Source organism: Furipterus horrens, unplaced genomic scaffold (genome assembly GCF_987537825.1).
Source record: "Furipterus horrens unplaced genomic scaffold, mFurHor1.1.pri manual_scaffold_4, whole genome shotgun sequence".
NCBI classification, from domain to species: Eukaryota; Metazoa; Chordata; class Mammalia; order Chiroptera; family Furipteridae; genus Furipterus; species Furipterus horrens.
In genome coordinates, this window is record NW_028327174.1 from 201,661,658 (window position 1) to 201,674,175 (window position 12,518).

Consider the following 12,518-nt stretch of genomic DNA (forward strand, 5'->3'; position numbering starts at 1 on the left):
CCCCGGTTACTGCCGGCAGCCTCTGTCTTAGGTACCGTCCCCACTGAGGCCACAGCCCGTCTCCAGAGCCCCAGGCAGGGCGCAGGGTCCGACCACCCCTGAGAGCTGGCCCTGCCTCGCCCACCCCTCACGGGGGTCCCTCCACTCTGGCGGCCCCCTCCCCCCGCACCCCAGTCCCCCCCCCCCCCCCCGCTCAGGGCCCCTCCTCACTCTCATCTTTGCAGGCCCACTGTCCAGCCTACGCTTGCCAACCTGCGCGCCACCCACTCAGAGAGCCTTCTCTGACCACCAGACCCACAGCAGCCCCAGGGCCTCTGTCTCCCCACGGTAGCCGGCCTGCGTGTTTCTGTTTAGTGTGCGCACCCCCGCCTCACCCCACCCCTCAAGGACATAACAGGCTCCGTCAGAACAGAGGGGGCTGCCTTAGTCACTCCTGTCGCTCCAAGCCCAGGACAGTGCTCGGCACAGGGCTGCGGCTCAGTAAGCGCTCACGGAATGAATGAATAAGACACTCAGAAGTGGCCTGTGCAAAACTGCAGAAGCTGCGCACAGCCAGACCCACACACCCTGCCTGCACGAAGGAAAACTCCATAATACTCCTCGGTGGTGTGGGTTTTACACCTTCCATGGACTTGGCTCGGCAGACGGCTGGGCGGGGTGTCACTGAGTGTGCTAAGCACAGGGGTACAATCAGAGGGCACTGGGACCTTCAGGTCGTTTTTCAAAACACCACCAGGCATCATCTGCATCAGAGTGTTGGTCAAAAGTGCCCGTTACAGGGACCACCTCAGACCTGCTGGGTCAGACTCTGTACACAAGCACCCAGGAATCAACATTTCAGGAAGCACCCCAGGTGGGAGCTAGACACACTCAAGTTTGAAAACAATCACAGTACCATCTGCAACGTATTTATTGACTCACGGATTCAAGGAGTCGGTCCCTACCTGGACCCCACCGAGAACAAGCTACAGAGGGAACCCTCAGATGAGCCCCGGCCAGCACCTGGACGCGGGCCCAGCACCCAGGCTCCACCCCGCCGCCCCGAGGGAGAGCCGGCTGTCGCGTGCACAGCCGATGGGTGGAGGGCAGTGGGACAGGGACACGCAGTGGAGACTAGAGTGCGTCGGGGACCCTTCTACGCTGGTGCTAAACTACACTTGATACGGAACACGCATGGCAAGAGCCTCCAAACAGTTAAATTTCCAATCTTTATAAAAAAGAAAATCCATCCAATTTGATTGATAAGTGTACTTTTTAAAACTAAGAGTAAAAAAAGTGAAGATTGGCAACATTTTTTGCCATATAATTTGCTTTCTTTGCCTTTTTCCACAGCACTGCACATAAATCAAAGAAATGTTAAAGAGGCACATACATCACCGGCTGGCATTTCAAAACTATTTACCAAGTCTTTAGCAGACACAGGCCAGGGTACAGAGAACCACGACCAAAGAGGCTGAAACTAACTCTCAAACACTGTCGGAGAGTTAATTAAGTTTACAAATAACACTCCAATGAGCAAATTATGATATTTAATAAGAACAGCCTCAGCAGAGCAGGGTTACAAAATATGGAGGGGGTGGGAAGGAAGACAAGCCAACAGTTTCTTCAAACAAGAATAATGTATATTTGAACAAGCTGCCTTTCCATGAGTAAGCACAGAAACCTGGAACAAGACGGGGAGACGAGGCACGGCCAGGCCTGGGAGCTGCACTCTGCACAGCCCACGGGGAGCGGGGAGGGGCGGGCGTGGTCCAGAGCCTGACGGCCATGGCACACCGCTCCTGACGCTGGCGGTGAGGGCAGGAAGGGGGCATTTAAATGGGCTGCGTTCTCTGCACAAAAAATGCGCGGATCCCCCAAAGGCAGAACACAGCAGTCTTCACTTATCGGCACTAGGTTTTGCGACTGTAAGCAAACCGGCCACGGAAATCGATTTCACCACAGGGTAATTAACATAAACAGGAGTTACGCTCCTCCAGCATCTCATCAGCACGACAAGACCGCTTTGAGTGAAACAATGTTACCCGAGGACCAGTGGTGGCTGAACTGGTGTCCAAGGGCAGAAGGCCAGGTGGGAAGGCCCCGCAGCTCCCACAGAGACCCCAGGCTGGGGGGCTTCTTCCACAGCCACGTCTCCCACCCCTGCAGACCAGGAATCCAGGATCCAGGTGCCAGCACTTCCGTTCTTGCTGAGGGTGCTCCCGGCTTGCACCTGGCCGCCATGTCACCATGTGCCCCTGGGAACTTCGTGTGCCCCAGAGAGAAAGGGCTCTGGCCCCTCGCCCCCCTCCTGTAAGGGCGCTAATCCCATTGTGGGGGACTGACCCTCCTGACCCCATCTAACTACCTCCGCGTACCATCACAGGGGGGTAGGACGTCAATATGCAACGCTGCGGGGACACAAACATTCAGGCCACGGCAGCACAAGCCTGGCGAGGGCCTGGCCACGTGCCCCACCTGTCCCCAGGGGCAGGGCTGTGAGCATGCGCCCGAGGCGGGCTGCGTCTCGGGAGGGCACCCCCAGCCCGCACCAGAGCACTGCCTGGCTCTGCCCAGGCCCCGCACAAGCACAAGGGGGTGGCTCCCGCCTGGAAGCACTGCCACCACCCACCAGGCACTCCTGTCCTCAAAGATGCCAGGAACGCTGCCTGCTGAGCACCAGAATAACAGCAGAGCCCCGCAGAGAAAGAGGTTCCCAACCAGCTTCTCGGTAAAAGTGGGGGAAAGGGTCAGTCTTGTCTTCTGGAGAACTGTGTTTTATGCTCTCTCGCTCCTCCTACATAATGAAACATTAGCGTCAGAGAGATTGTTTCAGAAAGCATACTAGGGGCCCCGAGATATATTACTCTATTTCAAATCACCAGTGTACAAATGTCTGCACACATTCCTTTGAACCACGCATTGAAAAGGAGACCCTTCATGGGAAATGAAAGCCCATTACATCAAAATGTGCTTTTTAAAATACAAAGTTAAGAAGCTGCAAACCTATGTGTAAAAGAAAAAATGTATCCCAAACAGGAGCCAGAGGTCTTCCCGTTGCACACGGCAGAACGAACAGTCACGCTCACCCGAGATGGCAGCACGTGAATAACCCCGGGTGTGAGCCCACAGGGTACAGAGAACAGGAGAGGGGGCAGCAGCAGAGAGGTCACCGTAATTTCAGAAGGCAGGAAGCAAATGGACGGAGCCTCCTCCGCAGAGAGTGGCATGGGGGGCGGGGCGGGGGTGCCCTCCGGAGGGGAGGGCCGGGGAGGTGGAGGCGGTGGGCAAAGGACGGACGGACCGGACTGCAGAACTGCCAGAGGCCGAGGACAGGGAGGCCCGCGGGACGTGGAAGCCAGGCGTGGGATGAGAACGAGGTCCGCTGGGTGGGGTAAGTCTTCTCTCAGCACCCAGAGGCCCAGGGGCCAGGGCTCAGCGACACCTGAGAACCGGGGGACAAGTCTGCAGTCTGGATGGCAGGGGAGCAGCCCCCCCCGCAAGCTTTCACCCTAAAGAACGGTGATCACAGGGCCCTACTGGCTCAGCGTGAACAACATTTTATCGTCCCAATAATATAAAAACTGAGTACCAGTTAGGAAAATCCGTGGGAGAGGGGGAATAGGAAGGTTACACCTTCCAGAGTGGGGTCAAGGGTGACACCTGAAATAGCAGTTCAGAGAAGTTACTGAGAACTTAAACCCAGGCGAGTATCCGAAGAAAGTGCTGGAGGCGCTGACCAGACAGAAGCTGGTGAAACAGAAGCAAAGGGCCAGTGCCGCTGTTAGACATCCCGTAGGAACGTGATATTCTACTGCCGGGGGGCGGGGGGACAATCCCGGCTGCGCAGGCCCGGAAAGCGCAGGCCCTTGCACACACAAGACGCGCGTCACCGCCTGGGACTACCGGTGTGCTCCCGCAGCACTTAATTTCAGCTCGTTTTACTGCGCCAGTTAAAGGCTTTTACAACAGCAGATGCCTTCCCTCCCACACATCAGTTAATGTGCAAACCTGCTCAGGTTGAAGAAATAACGAGGTGCGGAGACCGAGCCCGTGGGGGGGGGGGGGGGAGAGACGCGCGGGAGGGGGGGCGCTGGGCGGGGCCGCGGGAGCAGACGGAGCCGCCCACCAGCCCCAAGGCCCCGCCCGACTCCAAGCTCCGAATCAGCAGAAAGGACGGAAGGGCAGCCACCGCGACAAGCAAAGGGGAAACTCTGGAGCTGCGCCCGGGCGCGAGGGACGAGCTACGCCTCACGGGCCTGGGGCTGCTTTGGAGAGCTTCCCACTGGGTGTTTACCAAGAATGCAAACATGTTTGAAAAGCAACGACGTGGCAGCGCTCTGAACCCAACTGTGGTCTGTGATTTGGCAAAGCCATCCATTAGGTCCCCACGTGTGATCCTTTTCCTTCCTCCTGAAAGGGCGGAACCCAAGGAACCAGTGCCGTCTCCAAACAGAGGAACAAAAAGTTACGTCGCGTCTGCTCTGCCAAAGAACCGTCCCTTCTCTCGTTTCACTTACGTCTTTTTTTTTTTTTAATGACCTACATGGCAACATGAACAAGAAGTCCCTTTCTCGTTTTCACCGAGGCAAATAACATTTTGTGCGGATCACATTGTGATCCACGGCGGACCCTGACGGCTGCAGAAGCTGAGGTCTCGGGAGGCAGAGCTCATGGGCGGGACCACTAGGGCTCAGTCCCCAGGCTGCCCCTGCTCCCGGGCGGGGCTCTTCTTCACCCAGCCTCCGCATGGCCGGTCCCATCCTCTGTCGAACTTGCAGGGAAGCTGTCCTCCTCGCGGGCAGCGCCCACGCCTTCCTCCTGGTCTGTGATGACTTGCCCGAGAGTGGACACGCATGTCAAAGCCTCCCTGCTTTGGGAACTCACCGTTCCCACCAATGACACAGTCGCCTACAGCACCCTGACAGATCCTCTGCACCGCTGGTCCGGACGGGAGTAACCCCACTCCCCCAGCTTCCGTCCCCCCAGCCCCAGGCAGGTGTCCGTCCCCCGCAACACGCCACTCTACTGAGAGTGCCCGTCACGGCCGCGGCTCCGAGGACGGTCATCGTCTCTGCACGCTTATGAAAGCACTGGAAGTCGCCCCGACAGTTCTGGCCTGGCACTGTCTGCAAAGGGCGCAGGTTAACAAGCTTAGGGACAGGACACACACAGTGGGTCAGTCGTAAAGGCCCCTGGGACGCTGTGAGCTGTGGCCTCAGGCTCCCGACTCCACGGCAGGGGCCCGAGGAAGCACCCCACTTTGCTCTCTGTGCCGCACCACGCTGGGCACAACGAAGCACCACGGAGGTACCAACAGAGGCGTTTGGGGATCGACAATCAGTTGACATTTTTCCTAAGAAAATTTAAACTTGCAGAACTTGGGTAAATTTAGTCTTGTGAAGTACCACCCGCCCCCCTCCACTCCCCTAAAAAGAGCAGAGAATTCGCCGTTGAAGGCCACCCTCCATGGAGCGCGTCCGAGCGTGGCATTTCAGCCCGTCCGTGCGTGCAGACGAGTCTCCCTCTGCTCTGAGATCCCGGCCATCGCGGCCCTGATGGGGCGCGTTATTACTGGAACGGCTCTCTTCCCAGACTTCCTTCCTTTCCTCTTCCCTTCTGCAGGGCAACGCAGACCCTCAGTGTCTCCCCTGGGTCTCTGGGTCGCACAGGCAGGAAAGTGAGAGGAACGCACCTTCCTTCCTCCCCCATCAGCCCAGCCCCACTCAAGAGTCCAAGGACGTTCCTAACTTGGTGATTAAAAATGCGCTTTTTATTTCAAAAGCTCAACCACAACACATTCTCTTCTTTAAAAATTTTATGGCATCTACACTTTCAATTTGAGATTTTTCATTCATGCTAGGTGAGCCTCTCATGTTCTCCATTAGATGCCAGGCATGTGTGAGCAGCACTATTAATAATGTAACGGTGCCAATCTCAGAGGCAGCCGCACAGCCGCACACGCAGCCCCGCGTGAGCAGACGCGGGGTCCGGAGCGCCCGGCAATCTTTATTAAATATATGGGAGTGGAGAAGGCAGCTTACTGCTCCGCCCCTCCCAGCTCGAGAATCGGGAGGGGTTCTTCCTCTCTTCCCCAAAGGCATAACACATCATTAGCTCTCATAAATACACACAGATCTGAAGCAGAAAACAAGTGATTACCTTTATTAGATTCAGAAGAGAAAGGGAAGGTGCGCTTAAAAGTGTTCATGGACAAATGAAGGTTATAAATTCATCCAGTACATCAGACTCCGCACTGAAGGTCACTGAAGTCACGGGTTTTGACAGTACAGTCAAGGCCAGTTCGCGTGTGCCCAGGAACCGGTTTCCTAAGGAAGCCAGCCCTCCGCTGGGATGACACCACGGGGCTCCGCCCAAGGTTGCAATGGGTCTGCGGTCTCCAGAGACGCCCGCAGAGCCTCCAAGGGTCTTCCCCTCCAGGTCCAGCAGAGGCTAAGACAAGCCCATGACGAGGACTGGGCCTCAGAAGGACAGCTGGGTTTGACATGTTCTCCCGTGAAGCCCCTGGACTCCACCCTCCACGTCTCCTCAGCAGCTCGCCTGCTGGTGAACTCGGGGTGGGGGCCAGGCGGGGGGGCACCTCTTGCACGCGGCGGATCCAGGCAGACAGCCTGACCGCACTGCGGCCCGCGCCCTTCTCCTGTCTGGCTATGAGCACAGCTCGAGAGAGACCCAAAGCAGGAAAACGCTACGTACATATGGGTCTTGATTAGAAAACATCCAATTGTCACATGTAAAAAGTGGGGGCTGTGAGCTGAGACTATAGCTCTGAAAACGACCTGTGAGAATGGCCTGGGTCACTCCCAGCGTAACTTCGCGGGAGTGCACACGCGTGCGCACACACACACACACACGGTGGCCTGCAGTAAGCACGTGGCAACGAGACCGACCGCCGGTCAGCGTCATGAGAGCAGTGACCTCCTGGGTGTCTGCTGGGGCGGGGCATTCAGTCCTCACAGTGCTGTAAAGGAGATGTTCTTACAGGTCCCCCTCTCCTTTCAGGGAGGAAGCTCGGGGACCCACGTCACTCAGCCGAAGTCACGCAGCTGAGCTCGGGTCCAAATGAGCCCAAACCCACAAGTGTAATCGCTGAAATACACTGCCTCGCCGGGAGAATTCCGCTCATTCGGTAACGAATGAAATTAATAAACAACGGAAGTACCTACTGCAAATCCGATACGCCGGGCCCTGCTCTAGGTGCCATCTCGGAATAAAGCAGCAAACCAACCAGACTCCCCTTGTCCCGGAGACTCCGTTCCAGAGCGGGGTGGGGAAGACAAACAAAAGGAGGAAGTAAGACATGTGGATGCCCAGTGATGACAAGGAAATGAGGAGCGATTCGGTGGGGCAGCCAGAGGGGGTGGTGACAAGAGGTGCAACCCTCAAGGAAGGTGCTGCTTGAGCCAGGTCCTGAAGGGGCACACGCATCCTTGAGGGAACTCCTGAGAGGAGGAGATGCAGTGAAGAAGGGGTCACCGTCCCTCTGACGCAGTGAGGCCTCCGTGTGACTTGCCTGCCCGTGGCGGTCTGGAACCGAGCCCGCAGCGCCCCCGCGGGGCGCCTGTGTGTTAGCCTCACGTGCCATGACGAAGGGAGAGCCAACGTGGTGAGTGCAGGGGAGGGCGTACACGGCCCCGTGTGCTGTCCCGGGAACCTTCCTAGAAGCTGGGAATATCTTCAAAGTACAAAGCGTAAGGACAGTGTTCAGACAGCGGCCAGACCTCCCCAGGGGAAGCTCCATGACACCCCAACCCTGGGATCCCCTTCCAAGAGAAGCAGGCGGAGCTGGGGTGGCCGAAGAACCCTTCCTGTGGGGGCAAGGATGAGGCCAAGGCTGCAGCCCGCCAGAACTCCACGACCCACGGCCCCCGACCCAGCTGAGCTGCACTACGGCGGGTCCCAGCACGGGCCCCGGGTCAGAGGCTGGGCACCCCCCACCCCCCAGGCCAGCCCAGGGTGAGCGGACAGTCTGGTGGTGGCAGAGCCTGCAGACCCCCAACACCAGAGAAAAGAGACAGAATTACGTTCATGAGCTGGATTAAAGCAGAAAGATACTTTGACAACCTGCGAAAACGCTGGCGGATGAGATACTTTGTAGCTAACACTTAGCACAAAAGAACCCCCCTTCCCCAGCACCCCGGCTCGGTCAGGACGCAGACCCCTTGGTGTGGGTGCTGTGCGCTCTAACCGCATCCAGAGCCGCCCCCCTGCCTGCTAGGGAAGAGCGCGATGGAACGACGCAGGCCGAACCCTGGCCCTGCTCCTCACTACCTGGGTGACCCTGGTCCAGGGGTCGGACCTCTCCTTGCCCAGCTTCCTCGTCTGTAAAACAGAAATTACAATGAGCGTGCGCTTCACGGGGCTGCCTGTGGAAACTAAAACACAGTACTCACTGCAGACACAGTCGTGACTATTTCTAGGCATTTCCAGGTACGGTGCCAGGTGCTGGGGACACAGCTCTGAATGCAGGCAGCTGACAGCCAGGAAGTACAGACGGACATGCCCCTGAACAGAAGTGAGCGGCCTCTGGGAGAAACACCTCGACCTGTGAAAGGTGCGGGCGCTGAAGCCCACCCCAGCAGGACGCTCCGGCAGGAGGGAGGGCCGTGGGAAAGCAGAAGCCAGAGGGCCCTCTCGGCGTGCCACAGGAAGCACAGAAAGGGGTGTGTGAGGTGCTGCGCCCCAGGGCTGGGGACCCGCTCAGCGCTCCACAGGGCAGTGGTCACAGCCGATGCCCCCAGACACTAAGCAGGCCCTTCACCGCCAGACACACGTGACTCAGTGGATCGCGGAACAGGAGGCCTGTCTCAATGCAAACACACACACTGGACGTAAGTGTGGCCTTAACTTGGCGGCTCACTGCGCGTGGCCGTGCAACAGGCTGGTAACTCTGGAGCAGTTCTGTGAGTCAGTGTCACCTATCGGAAGGACGGCACGGGCAGTGATGGCTGGGGGACGAGCTTTCCAAGCACACGGGCCAATCAGACGCCCAGGTCGCCGTTCCTCCTGCCTCGACGACGGCCAAGGCGCCTACACAAAGCGGGACGGGCGAGGCTTCTCCACGAGGTCCTGGTGGCTCTGGCAGTTGGGAGATGAGTGACTGGCACACAAGACCAACAGCGGCGCTGAAATCCATGGAGCGGCTGGTAATCCATGTTTCAGAATCCCAGGCTTGGACGGCACAGAGCACAGATGGCCGTGCCACGCGCAAACAAACCCACAGCCACAGAGAGCCCGGGCCGGCCACGGGGGCGCCGGGGGCAGAGGACCCGCTGTGCTGCTCAGGGGAAGCGACAGCGGGGCCCAGGCTCCAGGGAACACCCCGGAACGCGCTCGGCAACGCAGGCCCCCGCCCCCACCCCTAGCAGCCGCGGGCTGGGCAGAGGGCCTGCTCCATGTGCACGCGCTCCCGCTGATGCGCGCCATCATCCGAAACGGGACAAGGACTCAGACTTCCAGATCCAGCCACGTCACGTCACCTCCTCACCCCCCACAGGCGCCACACCGTGGGTGGGGTGGGGACGGAGAACCCGAACATCCACACGGCGAAGATGCAGAGTCCACAGGACCTACAGCCAGAGGACGTGACGTTCGTCTAGACAAGCAGCTGTTTGATTTATAAAGGCCCAGAGAGAAAGCGGCCTCACCAAAGCAGCATTCACCCCTCACTCACTCCAAACGTACCTACAGGCCACGCCCTCAAGTGTCCCAGGCTTCCCCTGAGCGTTTGGGAAACCTCAGTGAGATAACCAAGAACACCTCCTAGCAGGGAAGACACACGAGCAGCTTTTTTTCCCAATAAAGTATATGGTGCGTGTTACAGTTTCCAAGACGAGCAGCGGAGGGGCTGTGAGGGGGACGCGGCCACGCGTCAGTGCACTGCCGGCTGAGCGGTGCCTTCGGAGCAAAGGTATCTGGCCCTCCTGGAGGGAGAGCGTCGGCACAGGACCGGGAAGATCTTGGAGCAGAGCGGGAAGGTTTTGGAATCGGCAAGGAGGCTGCCCGGTGAAGCAGAGGAGGACAGAGAGAGAACCGAGGAGGTGGGGCGGGGTGGCAGGGGGACGACCACAAGGGACGTGAAGTCCGCTGCGAGCACATGGGCTTTCCCTCTGGGGGAGGTGGGAGCCCCACGGAGCTGCAGGCAGGGAGGGACGTGCCAGCTTCCCCGCTCAAGAACGGGCTCTGGGTGCAGGCAGAGCCAGCACGTCCGAGGCAGGGCCGGAGCAAGAACGTGAAAGTCAGCCGAGCCTACCCATGGCTGCAAATGCCATTCAGGGGTATTTTTCCAGTCCCTTTGCTTTCAGCGTGGACTTCTAACGCGCAAGGAACGCCACAGACCAAGGTAACCCCCCACGGAAGAAAGGGTCGATTTCTCGGTGAGAGCTCTCCACACATGGCAGCAAGGCGAGAACACAGAGAACTACGCGTGGCTGTGCCGTTCCAATGCTTTCCTGCTGTCGTCAGACCCGTCACTCGCTGAGTGCGTGCGGGGTGCTGGCCGCCCTGCCGAGAGGCGGGGGCTCAGGACTGGTGACGGGGCTGGCTCTGAGGCCAGACTGCAGCACCGCCCAGCAAGGTGACGTAAGCTGTCTGCACCCCGGCTGCCACGCCTCTAAAATGAGAATGACAACAAGAGCTGTACACGTGCCTTAAGGCTACGGTGGGGCTTAAGTGTGTTAATTCGGGCAAGGCACCCAGTCCTGTCCCCCCAAGTCCGAGGGCTCTGCCACGGGCAGTACAGCTGCCACAGCGTGGTTTTCACCGTGGCCACCGTAAGCGGGAAGGAAACGAGGCAGGCCCTCCAGGCGGTGGACACAGCAGAATTCACCCGTGGGCTGTCTGACGTCACCGTCGCGGCGAGGCCGACTTCAGGAGAGTCCCCGTGGAGAGTGAACAAAGGCGCCACTGTCCAGGGACGAGGAGAGGAGCCAGGAGACGGCGCGCACCTGCCCCAGAATCCCTCCATGCTTCTGCGGGCCTGGGGACACAAGGCCACACAGGGCTGGTCCCGTCTCAGGGGCTCCGCAGGGGACACCTTCACCTCTGTGAACACAGGTCGTCCCCCGCGGCAGATACGACCTCTATGGCCTCCCTTCTAGCCCTGACACGTCACGGTTCCAGGTGCTGCTTTTTGTTCTGTCCCATAGGCCACAGAAGGGGGTGAAGTGTCAATAAAAAAGTAAGACATTTTGATAACGTGAAAACAGACACACGTGTACATCCCCCTCCACACAGACGTTGTATGATAAATTTCACTCATCCTACCACACCAGTCCCGACTCCTTACACATCACTCTTCAAAACGCGGTCAGGTACAGACTGATTACGTGCAGCTGCCATCTGTCCTGCTCAGCGTCAGTCGTCACACACAGCCCGAGGACTCCAAACGAAACGCGGCCTTTCACGCCCTCGGAGCCTCGCTCTCTGCCCTGCGGCCGGGAGATGAATCATTAAGGCTGCAAAGCCAGTGCCACCACCTTCTTGGCTGTATCTCCGTATGGGAGGAGGAGAAACCCAACTAGGTGTGGCTGGTTCCTTGGGAAGGACCACTTACAAAGGTGCCGCTACCACCGTGGAGGCTGGCAGGGTATGGGGGGGCGGTGAGGACAGGGGCTCACCGAGCCCAGGTGGCTCCACAAGCACAGAAGCTACCACCTGACAGGAGCCTGTCCGTGCAAATGTCACGAGAAAGCTATGAATGGGGCTTTAAATCTATATGCTGGGCCAAAGCGTGGTGTGGCCCAGCGGGCTGGAGCGGTGGCCTGTGCCCTGAAGGGTCGCAGATCCGAGCCCCAGGCCGGGCCCAGGCCGGGGCTGCAGGTTCAGGCCCCGGCTGAAGCACAGGACGAGAAGCCCGCGTTGGGGCGTGTACAAGCGGGAACCGACCCACATCTCTCCCCCCCTCCCCAAAATCATTACACACGTCCTCAGGTGAGGATCAAAGAAGGAGGAGGAGGGACAGAAGGGAGAGGTGAGCTGACAGAGGACAAGGACCAGCGACCAGCTGCACACAGGACAGCGACTGTCACGGCGGGGCCCAGGCGGGAGCAGGGCTAACTGGACAGAGGCTGCACCGAGCTTGAGTGCTGTCACCGCTGTCCCATCTCGTTCTCCATCAGCGTGGTGATTTGGGTGCAAGGGACAGGTCAATGGACAACGATCTCCGGAAAGAACGGGTACGGTGTGCAGGGGGCGCGGCACTCACGCACATTTCCCTGGGGGGCGTTCGGCTGCGTGTAGGACGGGGCGCAGCACCTCCTCTCTAGGGCTGCAGGCACGACCCCGCGTGGTGGCAGGCGGCCTACAGCGCTCACGTGTGTCTGGACAAAGCTCTAGTTGAGCACTAAGCCTGCTACCAAAAAACATACAGCCGCGGGATTCTTGGACCAAAAACAAGATTAGGCTAAAAACATTTTTTTAACATTCACTGTGGCTTAAAAACTTAGGACCGAAGTCCAAATTAGTCCTGCCTGGCAAAGAAGAAGAGGGGGATTCGTTCTGAAGCAATCAGGAGCAAG

At 58.6% G+C, this 12,518-nt stretch overlaps 1 protein-coding gene across 1 annotated transcript in view; it reads right to left on the reverse strand.

Annotated features, from left to right (window-relative positions):
- Positions 1-12,518, reverse strand: part of MED27 (mediator complex subunit 27) — a 154,047-nt gene that overhangs the window by 112,178 nt on the left and 29,351 nt on the right. The gene's annotated exons all lie outside the window — the stretch shown is intronic.